The sequence below is a fragment of the Sturnira hondurensis genome, unplaced genomic scaffold (genome assembly GCF_014824575.4).
Source record: "Sturnira hondurensis isolate 20B ecotype Veracruz unplaced genomic scaffold, ASM1482457v3 Scaffold0023456, whole genome shotgun sequence".
Lineage (NCBI taxonomy): Eukaryota > Metazoa > Chordata > Mammalia > Chiroptera > Phyllostomidae > Sturnira > Sturnira hondurensis.
In genome coordinates, this window is record NW_028096087.1 from 1,693,953 (window position 1) to 1,707,593 (window position 13,641).

Below are 13,641 nucleotides of genomic sequence, written 5' to 3' on the forward strand. Positions count from 1 at the left end.
AAAATGAGCTTGAAAGTCTTCCCTTCTCTTGAATTTTTTAATACTTTGAGAAGGAGAGGTATTAGTTCATCATGGAATACATGGTAAAATTCACTGATGAATTTGGTCCAGGGCTTTTGTTTTTTGGGAGTTTTAAAATTACAGCTTCAATCTCATTTGGTATAATCTGTCTATTCAGATTCTCTTGTTCTTTTTGTTTTAGTTTTGGATGATTGTATGTTTCTAGGAATTTATCCATATTGTCTAGGTGGTCCAATTTGTTGACATATGTATGCTCATAATATTTTTTATACTTCTGTGTATTACAATGTATTTCTCCTTTTTCATTTTTTATTTTGTTTATTTGGGTCTTTCCTTTTTTTCTTGTTGAGTTGGTGAAGGGTTTCTCAATCTCATTTATCTTTTCAATGAACTAGCTTTTGGGTTTGTTGATCTGAATCATTTTTCAGACTCGATTTCATTTATTTATGCTCTCATCTTTATGATTTCCTTCCTTCCACTCACTTTATGTGATGGTTCTTTCTCAAGTTACTTTAGGTGCATAGTTAGATTATTTATTTGATTTTTCTTGTTTCTGGAGATACAGCTGTAATGCTATGAATTTTCCTCTTAGGACTGCTTTCCCTATGTCCCACAGATTTGGGGTTGCTGTGCTGTTATTTTCACTTGTTTCAAGGTATTTTTTGATTTTTGTTGATCTTGTTGTTGACTCACTCATTGTTTAATAACATGTTATTTACCTTCCATGCATTTGTATATTTTATATATTTCTTGTTATGATTGATTTCTGTTTTCATAGCATTATGATTAGAGAAATGCTAGATATGATTTGAATTTTGTTGAATTCATTGAGACATGTTTTGTGTCTTAAAATGTGGTCTTTCCTAGAAAACATTCCATGTGCACTTGAAAAGTATGTATATTCTGCTGTTTTGCAGTGAAATGCTCTGAAGATATCAATTACATCCATCTCCTCTTTTGTGTCACTTAAGGCCACTGTCTCCTTGTTGATTTGCTATTTGGGAGAGCTATTCATGGAAGTTGACAGGGTGTTAAAATCCCTTACTATGACAGTGTTTCTGTTATTAGTTAAATAACAGAAACACTGTTATTTAAATTCTGTTATTCTGTTATTCTGTTATTCTCTCCCTTTATGTCCATTGAAATTTGCCTTCAACATTTAGGTGCTCCTATGTTGGGTGCATAAATGATTATTGGGTTATGTCTTCTTGTTGGATTGTTCTCTTAATCATTATGCAGTGTCCTTCTTTGTTAGTATAGCCTTGGTTTTAAAGTATATTTTGTTGCATATAAGTATTGCTACCTTAGGTCTTTTTTCCTTTCCGTTTGTATGCAATATCTTTTTTCATCTCTTTACTTTTAGTGTGTGTATCTTTCATTCTGAGTTAGGTCTCTTGGAGATAGCATAATTGGGTCTTTTTTTCCATCTGTTTATTTACTCTATGTCTTTTGATTGCATCATTTAAGCCCTTTACATTTAAAATGATTATTGATATCTACACATTTATTGCCTTTTTATTTTTTGCTATTTTCTTCTCTTATTTTTCTTTCTTTTCTTCTTCTGCTTTCCTCCTCCTCCTCCTTTTTCAAGGAAGCTCTTTAACATTTGTTGCAATACTGGTTTGGTGGTGACACACTCCTTTAGGTTTTTCTTGTCTGGGAAGTTCTTTATTTCTTCTTCAATTTTAAATCATATTTTTTGCAGTGTAAATAGGCTTGGTTGCAGGTCCTAGCTTTTTATTACCTTGAATATTTTATGCCAGTTGCTTCTGGCCTGAAATGTTTCTGTTGAGAAATAAGAAGAGATTTATATGAGAACTCCCTTGTAGGTAACTACCTGCTTTTCTCTTGGGGCTTTTAAAATTCTCTCCTTTTTTTTAAGCTTTGCCATATTTAATATAGTGTGTCTTGGTGTGGGTTTCTTAGGGCCCATCTTGTTTGGGACTATCTGTACTTCTTGGACTTCTATGTCTTTTTTATTCACCAGATTAAGGAAGTTTTTAGTATTATTGCTTCAAATTGGTTCTTGATCCCTTACTCACTGTCTTTCTTCTACTTGCTGGTATCCCCATTATGCTGGTATTGTTATGCTTCATGTTCTCTCAAAAGTCCCTTAAACCGTCCTCATTATAAAGTTGTTTTTTCTTTTTGCTGCTCTGATAGGGTGTTTTTTTCTACCTTGTCTTCCAAATTGCTGATTCAGTCCTCTGCTTCATCTAACCTGCTTTTGATTCTTTCCAGTGTATTATTTATTTTGCTTTCTTTATATATTGCTTTCTTTATTTCTGACTGGTCCTTTTTTATCCTATCTATGTCTTTTTTCATGCTGTTGAGTATTGTTATTATCATTACTTTGGCTCTATGTCTTATAAATTGCTTGCCTCGTTTCATTTTATCTTTTCTTCTGGAGAATTCTCTTGTTCTTTCATTTGGGGTCTGTTTCTTGGTCTCCCCATTTTGGCTACCTCTTTGTGTTTGTTTCTGTATATTAGGTTGATCTGCAAAGACTCTCTTGGAGGCCCATGTCAGTTGATGCCTGTCACTTGCCTTGGGCAACCTGTTTGGAGCTATCAGTGATCCACAACTTGTGGCTCCTTCTGTTGGGCCTGGGTATGTGCAGAAAGAACCAAGCTGCATACCAAGTCTGTGTTTATCAGTACCAGGCCCAAGGGAGTGTCAGCTAAGGTCTCAAAGATCCCAGAGGTTCCACTCTGTTTACAGGTGCATGTTAGGCGTAATCACTGAACCTGCCTCCAGATGTACTCCTTAGCAGCAGGGCTTAAGATCTACAGGTAGGAGCAAGACAGATGTCTGTGGGTGGGGCTATTCCTTGCTCGCAGGCTGATGCCACATTGAGAGGAGTGTTCAGCCTGATGATGATGGCTTTTGCAGTATGGGGAGTGACTGAGCAGAAGGATCATGGTGGCTGACCCTTGTGCTCTCTCCCCAGAGCCACCAACATGAGACTCTCCTCACATGACTGTAGCCTGCTCTGCAATCCTACTGCCAGAATCCAGGGTAGTTATCTATAAAAAATTTTTTTTGTGTTGGCCCTTTAAGAAGCTGCCTGCATCTCTATCCATCTTTCCCTGGTGGACAGAAACCTCACTGCTTTTTTATAGCCAGCTGTTATTTGGATTCCTTTCTCAGTTCTGGTGCTCCAGTCGGGGAAACCCAACCTGTGGTTTAGACCCCACACTTCTCCAGGTAAACCCTCCTTCCACAGCACTGAAACATCCTTGTGGAAATTCAGCTGTCGCAATGGGTTCCCAGCCAGCCTTCTCACATCTCTGCACTTTCTACCAGTCTTGTTGTGGTAGTGTGGTTTCTTGTGTAAGCCCTTGGTTATAAGGCTTCTTTCAAGCTAGTCTTCAGTTGGTCATTCAGGATGATTATTTTTTATAATTTAGTTGTAATTCCAGTTTGGTTTTGGGACGAGGTTAGTGCAACTTCAACCTACTTTGCTGCTATCCTTAAATGCAACATTTAAATAAGGTAGTCAACTCTTACTGCCTTGTGGAAAATATGCACCTCTCATAATTGGATTTCACCACCTCCTTAAAATGAGTAGTCTTTAGGCCCTGAAGGTGCTTTGATGTTGAGTAAGCTTTCCAACCCTATTAGCAAATTTGACTTGCAAGAGTCAGCTTTCTCAAAAATATAGGACTTCTACAAATTCTCTAGCCAGAGAGTGGTATCCACACGGTATTAAATGTATCCAATTCAAATATATACATAGGGATAACCTAGTTAGAATTAGTTGGCATTGGCACAAAGGAGAAGACCACTCTCATAGCCAGAAAACATAAAGAATTCTACCTTTATTTGGATGTGTTATAATGTGACCTATGATTGTTCTTTTATCTCTGAAAACTTCTGAATATCCTTATAGTCAATGATGTTTTATTGAAGGAGTCTTTTGAGGCATATTTTTTTTATTCTATTGAATTTAACATACATAATAAAAATATACAAATTGTAAGTCTGTAGCTTGATGAAAAGGAATAGTACCCAGAACAAGAAACAAAATAGTATTAGAATCCTGAAACCTCCTTGACATTACTCCCCCATAAATAATACTACCTTACTTATAACACCATATTTGTCTACATTTGAAACTTATATAAACAGAAACATATGATATATACTTTTATATTTGTGAGATTCATTCTTGTTACATAGTTGTAATTCATTCATTGCTGTATAATACTGTATTTTTTAATGTATTTCAATTTGTTTATTGATTCTACTGTTGGTAGACAATTGGGCACAATTTTGATCCTTTACTGGGCAGAGTCGGCCCAGAAATCTGGCTTCTGAGCTTCATAGGAATATTTCTGAAGGTAAGTTCGAATGTGATGTTCCTGAGGAAGACTTAGTGCTACCTAGAAAAGAGGCTTATATGAAGGTTAAGTGGCTATGTAAGGAGGGCTTCACATTATGATCAGAATTTGTTAAGACTTTTCTAAGAAAAAGTGAAGAATATTATTCATATATTGAAACTCCACTGAGGTCGTCTGGGCACTATAAAATTATCATATTACACACATTTCTATAAGGTAATTTCTTTTTTTAAATATATTTTATTGATTATACCATTACAGTTGTTCTATTCCCCCCTTCATTCCCCTCCACCCGAACACTCCCTCCCCCACCATTCTCCCCCCCTTAGTTTATAACCACGTGTCTCAAGTTCTTTAGATTCTATATTTCCCCCAGTATTCTTGCCCTCTCCCTTATCTATTTTCTACCTACTGTCTATGCTATTTTCTGTACCTTCTCCCCCCTTCTCCTCCTCCCACTCCTCTGTTGCTAACCCTCCATGCACTCTTCATTTCTATGGTTCTACTCCTGATGTAGCTGTCCTCTTGGTTTGCTTTTGTTTTAGGTGTGGTTGTTAATAACTGTGAGATTGCTGTCCTTTCACTGTTCATATTTTTCATCTTTTTTTTCTTATATAAGTCCCTTTAGCATTTCATATAATAAGGGCTTGGTGACAATGAACTCCTTGAACTTGACCTTGTCTGAGAAGCACTTTATCTGTCCTTCCATTCTAAATGAAAGTTTTGCTGGCTAAAGCAATCTTGGCTGTAGGTCTTTGGATTTCATGACTTGGAATACTTCTTTCCAGCCCCTTCTTGCCTGTCAGGTCTCTTTTGAGAAATCTGCTGACAGTCTGATGGGTACTCCTTTGTAGGTGACTGTCCCCTATCTCTTGCTGCTTCTAGGATTCTCTCCTTCATTTTAGTCTTGGCTAATGTAATTATTATGTGCCTGGTGTGTTCCTTCTTGGGTCCAACTTCTTTGGGACACTCTGAGCTTCCTGGATTTCCTGGAAGTCTATTTCCTTTGCCAGACTGGGGAAGTTCTCCTTTATTATTTGTTCAAATAAGTTTTCCACTCGTGGCTGTTTCTTTCCCCCTTCTGGTACCCCTATAATCCGGATGTTGGAACGTTTAAAGATGTCCTGAAGGTTCCTAAACCTCTCCTCATTTTTTTGAATTCTCATTTCTTCATTCCTTTCTGGTTGGATGTTTTTTTTTCTTTCTGGTCCATTCCATTGATTTGAGTCCCAGTTTTCTTTCCATTGCTATTGGTTTCCTGGACATCTCCCTTCATTTCAATTAGTTTAGCCTTCATATGTTCCTCTAATTTGTGACTAAAAGCAACCAGTTCTGTGAGCATCCTGATAAACAGTGTCTTGAATTGTGCTTCTGAGAGGCTGGCAATTTCTCGGTCGCTGAGAGTTATCGGCTCTGGGACTTTGAGTTCTTCTGGCGCCATCTTTTGGGCTGTTCGTGCCGTCCCCGTGGAATGATTAGTTGTAGTTGGACTTCCGTATAATTCAATTTTCTGTTTTTTGGCTGTGTCTTTGTTCTCCAAACCTTTGTTGTATTCAAACTTGGTTGTGGGAGAAGGCACAGTGTTTCCACCTATGCCTCCATCTTGGTGGAAGTCAAGGTAATTTCTTATTTTATTAAATGAGGTTACATGAACACTAGGATTTCATAAATTGCAGAGACAATTACACATTATCACAATCCTGAAAATGTAAGAAATTATCACTATTTTTTAAAAAGTATACTACCACGTAGAGAGAATAAAGACTTGATAATTTCTGATAAAGATATTCGTGTCTGTATATTTAGTCCATAAGAACATGAGTTTTCACTATCAAAGATTCCAAGGGGAAGGGCTGGTTTGGGCACTTTGTGTCGACTCCTTTCAACACAGGTTTTGTGTCATGGTGGCTGATCATGAGGACCATGTGTGTATGAATTAGGAGAAATGTAACTGTGAAGCCCAAATAGGGACACTATTGCATCACTGGTAGCAACACCCTGCACCATTGCCATATGCATGTAGAAGAGCCTTGGTAGGATGCAGATTGTTATTGAAAGAAACTTTGTGTTACTGCAAGAAGCACAGAGAGTTAAACACCTAATCAGACTCTCTATTTCTTTTTCTGTTTGGCATTTTGAAACAGTATTAAACTGTTTTATCTAAGTAAGCCCTTGGTTTTATGAACAATCTGCAAGCAAGAAGCCTTAACATGGAATTAGTGCTTGTCTCTCCATCTTCCTCCTTCACCATCTTCTTTCCTCTCTCCCTCCCACCCTACCATTCTCCCTCCCTCCTTTCCTTCTTTCCTTCCTTCCTTCCTTCCTTCCTTCCTTCCTTCCTTCCTTCCTAGGGGCTAAAGAGGTGACTGGTACAGTAGATAGATCAGTTACATGATGGCAATTGAACAAATAAATAACCATATTGAGGATAATGTTGAGTCAGGTTTCTCATTGTTGGAGAAGGGATTTACAAACACTGAGTTGCTTGAGGGGAACTAAAAATATTGGTATGTAAACTAATGTGTTTAAAATATATATACATGATAGATATAAAAATAGATGATAATATATGTATATATATATATATGTTTGTATGTTTATGTGTACACATGCATATTTACTACCTCTGTTCTTTTAGAGGGCTTGGAAACAATAGGAGCCCCAGTAGAAATAAATATTCTGAGTGCACAGATCTTTCTTCTAAATATCCATATCTGCTATAAGGAACCAGTACTTGTTGAAAATGGCTGGTTGCAGGGTTGAGACAGAGAAAGTACAAGATATTTGGAATTACCTATTGCTCAAGAAAGTAAATAAATGCTCAAAGAATTAATGATCACTTGTCAAAAGACTTAGAGCTAGTTTGAAGCAATCCCCACTGGTCAAATCTGGATCATTGTGACCTTAAAGTAGGTAATGATAGTGATAGATTACAACATATTGAATAATAGGAATACACAAGTCCATACAGAAGTAAATAAATAGGCAGAAGAGAATGCTTTCTCTTTTCTATAAATTTGATTTTTTTCAAAGAAGGTAGTTTATGCAATATAATTGCTTACAACACATATACAGTTACAGACTTCCAGTCAAGATGTAGGTGTAGGTGGAAACACTGTGCCTCCTCACACAACCAAGATTAAAGACAACAAAGTTTTAGTAACAAAAACACAACCAAAAGACAGAAAATTGAACTGTACTGATGTCTGACAACAATGAACCATTCAGCCAGACCGGTAAGAGGGGAGGAGCCAGCGGCTGGTGGAGTGGGGTCACACAGGAAAAAGTGGCCGGACCATCCCAGGTGTGCAGGGGGCAGTTGGCGGATCCCAGGTGTGGGGTGGCAATGGGCAGACCCAGTGAGGGCGTGGAGCAGCTGGCTGATCATCGTCACACATTTGTGTGCAGATAAACCAGGCAGAGGAGCAAGCAGCCAGTCAGACCGTGCAAACCAGGGTCCCGGCGACTGGAATTAAAGCCTAAAAGCACTGATTGGAAAAACTTTCAGGGTCAAGGTGCTGGGAGAAGCTCCCAGGCTCACAGAGAGTTCGTTGGAGAGACCCACAGGGTCCTGGAGGGTGCACAAGCCCACACACCCAGGAACCAGCACCAGAAGGGCCCAATTTACTTGCAGAAAGCAGCAGAAAGAACTGAAATTTGAGAGAGAGCAGAACAAATGCCATTTCCCCTCTCTGACCCCACCTCCACATACAGCGTCACAACCCAGTTACTGGGTTGCCCCACCCTGGTGAACACCTAAGGCTCTGCCCCTCATACATAACAGGTACAAACAGACCAAAATGTTATGGCTGAAGAACAACTCAAAGCCCCAGAGCCAATACTTGTAAGCAACCAAGACATAGCCAATCTATCAGATGCACAGTTCAAAATACTGGTGATCAGGATGCTCACAGAACTGGTTGATTTTAGTCTCAAATTAGAGGAACAAATGAAGGCTAAACTAAGTGAAATGAAGGGATATGCACAGGGATCCAATAGTGATGGAAAGGAAACTGGTACTCAAATCAAGGGAGTGGACCAGAAGGAAGAAAAAAATGACCAAACAGAAAAGAATGAAGAAACAAGAATTTAAAAAAAACTGAGGAGAGGCTTAGGAACCTCCAGGACATCTTTAAACACTCCAACATCTGAATTATAGGGGTACCAGAAGGGGAAGAGGAAGAGCAACAAGTGGAAAACTTATTTGAACAAATAATAAAGGAGAACTTCCCCAATCTGGCAAAGGCAATAGACTTCCAGGAAGTCCAGGAAGCTCAGAGAGTCCCAAAGAAATTGGACCCAAGAAGGAACATACCAAGACACATCATAATTATATTAGCCAAGATTAAAATGAAGGAGAGAATCCTAGAAGTGGCAAGAGATAAGGGGACAGTCACCTACAAAGGAGTTCCCATCAGACTGTCTGCTGGTTTTTCAAAAAGAGATCTTACAGGCAAGAAGGGGCTGGAAAGAAGTATTCCAAGTCATGAAATCCAAAGACCTACATTCAAGATTGCTCTACCGAGTCAAGCCATCATTTAGAATGGAAGGGCAGATAAGGTCAAATTCAAGGAGTTCATCATCACCAAGCCTTATTATATGAAATGCTAAAGGGACTTATCTAAGAAAAAGAAGATAAAAAATATGAACAGTGAAAGGACAGCAAACTCAGTTATTAACAACCACACCTGAAACAAAAGCAAACTAAATGGACAGATGGATCAGGAGCAGAGCCACAGAAATGGAGATCACATGGAGGGTTAGCAACAGGGGAGTGGGAGGAGGAGGGAGGGAGATGGTTCAGAGAATAAGTAGCATAGATAGTAGGTAGAAAATAGACAGGGGGGAGGGCAAGAATCGTATGGAAAATATAGAATCTAAAGAACTTGAGACACATGGACATAAACTAAGGGGGGATGGTTGGAGAGGGGGTATGCAGGGTGGAGGGGAATGAAGGGGATGAAATGGGACAACTGTAATGGCATAATCGATACAATATATTTAAAAAACAAAGTTACAAATTTGTATAGCTTTAAAAAAAGGCAACAAAATGGATGTTAACATGATTCCAAGAAAAATAATCACAGTAAAACAACCCATGGGTACAATAAAAGGTCATATATATATTTTTTTCAGTAGGAATGGGGGTCTTTCTTCTTTTGGGACTGAGAGCTCCTAGTAAAGACTCCTTTCATGCTGCCTCCCACCCACACTAATACCCTACTTCAGCAAATATCATTCATAGTGTAAAAATTAAAGGGTATATTATTATGCCTTTTGGACATAAGATAGAGAAGTCAAAATAAGCATTTGGCTATGTATTCATTAGAAAAGGAGATGTTTGAGTTTGAACTAAAAAAGCAAGGGGGACGGAGAGGGAAGGGAGGGGGGAGAGAGAAGAGGGAAAATTTTATTTCTTGTTGTGCCCCAAGGTATAAATATATAGGCTATATTAGTTACAAGTACTTCTGAGGGTGGGTTTGGACCACTTGGATTAGTGTGGTGGCTAGAAAACTCTTTTTCCCCCATAGGCTGAGGCTTTGTTTGGTGTTATGAGTAGGTATAAAGAGGCAAGAGAAAAACCCAACCTGATAGTACTTAACCTTAGGTGGCAGGTGTCCCACATAGGGTATGCAAATACTTTGAAGATCTAGCCCTGTTCACTTCCCTAGCCTCATTTCTCACTGTTCCTCCCATTCTAGGTCCCAGCCACTCCGAAGTATTGCAGTTCAGCTCTAGAATATAGTATATTCTGTTTACCTAAGAATATGGCATTCTGTCTCATCCTTCTCAGTATGTAAAATTCTCTCCCTAAACTTGCCCCAAATCAGGGACATCCAGAATAAAGTCTCTGCATGCCAGTGTATTATTGAGTGATATTTGTTCAGTATTTCTCATAGCCAAGTGCTGCTGCCCATCTCTACACCCTGTGTAGGGTATACCTGTGTTCTGTTGATTGTGACCATGTAATTGGAATATCAGCTTGCCAGAATCCCATGGAACCCTGGACCTTAGCGCTTATCACACTTGTGATTATTTAATCTTTGTCTTTGTCATTATCCTGTGTGAAAACAATGATTTTGTCTTGTTTGTTGCTTTGGTTCTAGGATTAGCACAATACCTGGAATATAACAGATACTCAATAAATATTTGACTGAACTTGCTAGCACATAGGCAGGGTTCTGTTCCTCCATTATGTGTCCCACGTAATTGGTGGTTTAGCTCCAGATCGGGACCCTTCCAGTCTATTCTGCCACCTGGAGAGCAGGTTTGTTCTGTGATTGGATAGCTACAAAGATGGCATTAGAAATCAGATCTTAATGACCTAAACCATTATTATAGTTTCAAAACAAAGGGCTCCTGACTATCAACCCTGTGATTCTTATTAAGGTTGAAAACATGTTTGGCAGGAGATTCAGTATGGAGGATTTTAAACTGAATATTGAGAGACAGAGAAAAATAATCATTCAAACAATTAAAATAATAGCTACTGTTATCTAGCACTAGATACTGTCCTACTGCTTTAAATGCATTAACTCATTTAAACCTTGCAATAACCACTCTAGTAATGGATTATTATTATGCCCATTTTAAAGATGAAGAAACAGAGACATTTGAGTAGTTTGTCCAAGGTCAAATAGGATGCTGACCTGGGATTCAAACTGAAATTGCCTGGCTGTAGAGTGTGTGCTTTTAACTTCTGTGCTATTTTGCTTTTTCAAAAACTGCAAAGCCTAGTGCTCTGGAAAAAATATTGTATTATATAGAGGGAAAATTTAAATTTCTTAGTTCAAAATAGCAAAAACTAAAACAAAATTGGCCAGTTGAGGATTAAACTCAGTTGTCAAAATACCCAAAGATAGAGTAGGGCTAACAATAAAGTGAACTTTAAATTTTAATATGCTCGTAAACCCAGCAAATTAAATTACATTAAACATTTAGGTTCCTTTTAATCCACGTGTAACTGGGCAGCATGGAGGTGACCACTTGTCACTGTGTACATACGTACTACAAAGACGTTTGAGGAAGGAAACATGTTTTTATAAAGAGGAAACCTATTTGAGGGGGCTTGAAACATTCTGTGCCAACCTCATTTGCAATGAACAGTAAGCCAGCCATCCCCTGGAATAGTAATGTCCAAAATCAAACCACGAAGTTCCCCATTATTGCCTGTCTATCCTTTTGGCACTTAAGATGGCCATACAAACAGGCCTATATCCTCTCCAGGGTGTACATCTCTGGGTTATCAGAGTGTCCATTGTCTTGCAGCAGCCCTCTTTCTCAGGTTGCACTGCTAGATCACTGTAGATGATCGTGCAAGGAATTTCCCAGCTCATGTCTCCATGTACAGCTTTCAGTCTCCATGCAGTGCTCTCTGGCCAAGAGTGGAAGCAGTCCAGGACCCATGTGCCATGTTGCAGTGAGTCAGAGCATCCCAAAGGCTCAAGTCTGGCAAGGCGTGAACCCCATAGTGAGACACTGCCTCTGGGGAGCTGGCTTCCAACCATGTGGGAATTAAGCCCCCAGTGGTTTTGACATCTGCCACTCCCACCAGCAGATGGGTAGCAATGGCAGAAAAATGGCTGTTACTGGTCTCCTGCTAGAGGAACATGTGGGCTGTGGGTAGTCTTCTCCCCTGCCTGTGCTAGTAGAGCTGTCACTGACAGGCTTGCGCTGGTATGGGCCGTGGGAAGATGGTAGCCACTGCAGATTCTGTTTTGGGGAGAGGCATTAGGCTTATAGCCTGACCATGCTCCCCAAGCCCACTGGCCAGAACCTCCTCCCCTCCTCTTTTACTGGAGATCGCTGTGCTGGAGCACTCAGGGAAATGGTGTGGGTATGTTCCTGAGCCACCTAGTCCGCAAGTCCAGAGGGCCAGGAACTCTAGTCCCCATTGGTTGGGAAGAAGAGGAGAATCCAAGACAGTACTCCATGCTCTCTTTTTATTTATTTTTAAATGTATTTTTATTGATTATGCTATTACAGTTGTCCCAATTTTCCCCCTTTGCTCCCTCTACCTGGTTACCTACTTCCCTCCAGCAAAGCCCTCATTAGTTCATGTCCATGGGTTGTGCATATAAGTTCTTTGGCTTATCCATTTTCTATATTATTCTTAACATCCCCCTGTCTATTTTATACCTGCCAATTATGCTCCCTAATACATGTACCTTTTCCTCCATTCTCACCCTTTCCCCCTACCCACTGATAACCCTCCATGTGATCTCCAACCTAAAATTCTGTTGGAGAGTTGTGAATATGTTGCCAGTTAATGTTCACAGTTTTTATTTTCTTTTTCTTAAAAAAAATCCCTTTAACTTTTCATATAATAATGGCTTGGTGGTGGTGAACTCCTTTAGCTTTATTTTGTCTGGGAAGTACTTTATCCATCCTTCCATTCTAAATTATAGCTTTGCTGGAGAGAGTAATCTAGGTGGTAGGTCCTTGCTTTTCATCACTTTGAATACTTCTTGCCAGGCCCTTCTAGCCTGAAAGGTTTCTTTTGAGAAATCAGCCGACAGTCTTATGGGAACTCCTTAGTAGGTACCACTCTCCTTTGCTCTTGCTGCTTCTAAGTGTATCTCTTTATCTTAAATCTTCAGTATTTTGATTATGATGTGTCTTGGTGTGGCCATCTTTGGGTCCAATTTGTTTGGGACTCTGCATTTCCTGGAATTGTATGTCTACCAAAGTTGGGAAGTTTTCCTTCATTATGTTTTTCAAATAAGTTTTCAGTTTCTTGCTCTTCCTCTTCTCCTTCTGGAATCCCTATAATTTGGGTGTTGGTGCATTAGGAGAAGTCCCAAAAGTTCTTTATACTATCCTCATTTTTTGAATTCTTGTTTCTTCTTGTTGTTCTAACTGAATGTTTATTTCTCCCTTATGTTCCAAGTCGTCAATTTGAATTCCAGCTTTACCCCCTCCAATGTTGGTTTCCTGTAGATTTTTCTTTATTTCACTTAGTGTACACTTCATTTCTTTGTGGGTCTTTTTTATGCTGTTGCCACACTTCTGAGTTCTTTGGGCATCCTTATAACCAGTGTCTTGAACTTTGCATCTGGTACATTGGTCATCTCCCTTTCATTTAGTTATGTTTCTGGGGTTTTGGTCTGTTCTTTCGTTTGGGCCATATTTCTTTGTCCCTTCAATTTGTCAGCCTCCTTGTGTTTGTGTTTGTGTGTGTCTGTGTGTGTGTGTATGTGTGTGTGTGTGTGTGTGTATTCGGTAGAGCTGCTTTGACTCCCAGTCAAAAACAGGCTCTATTATAAAACAGGCTCCT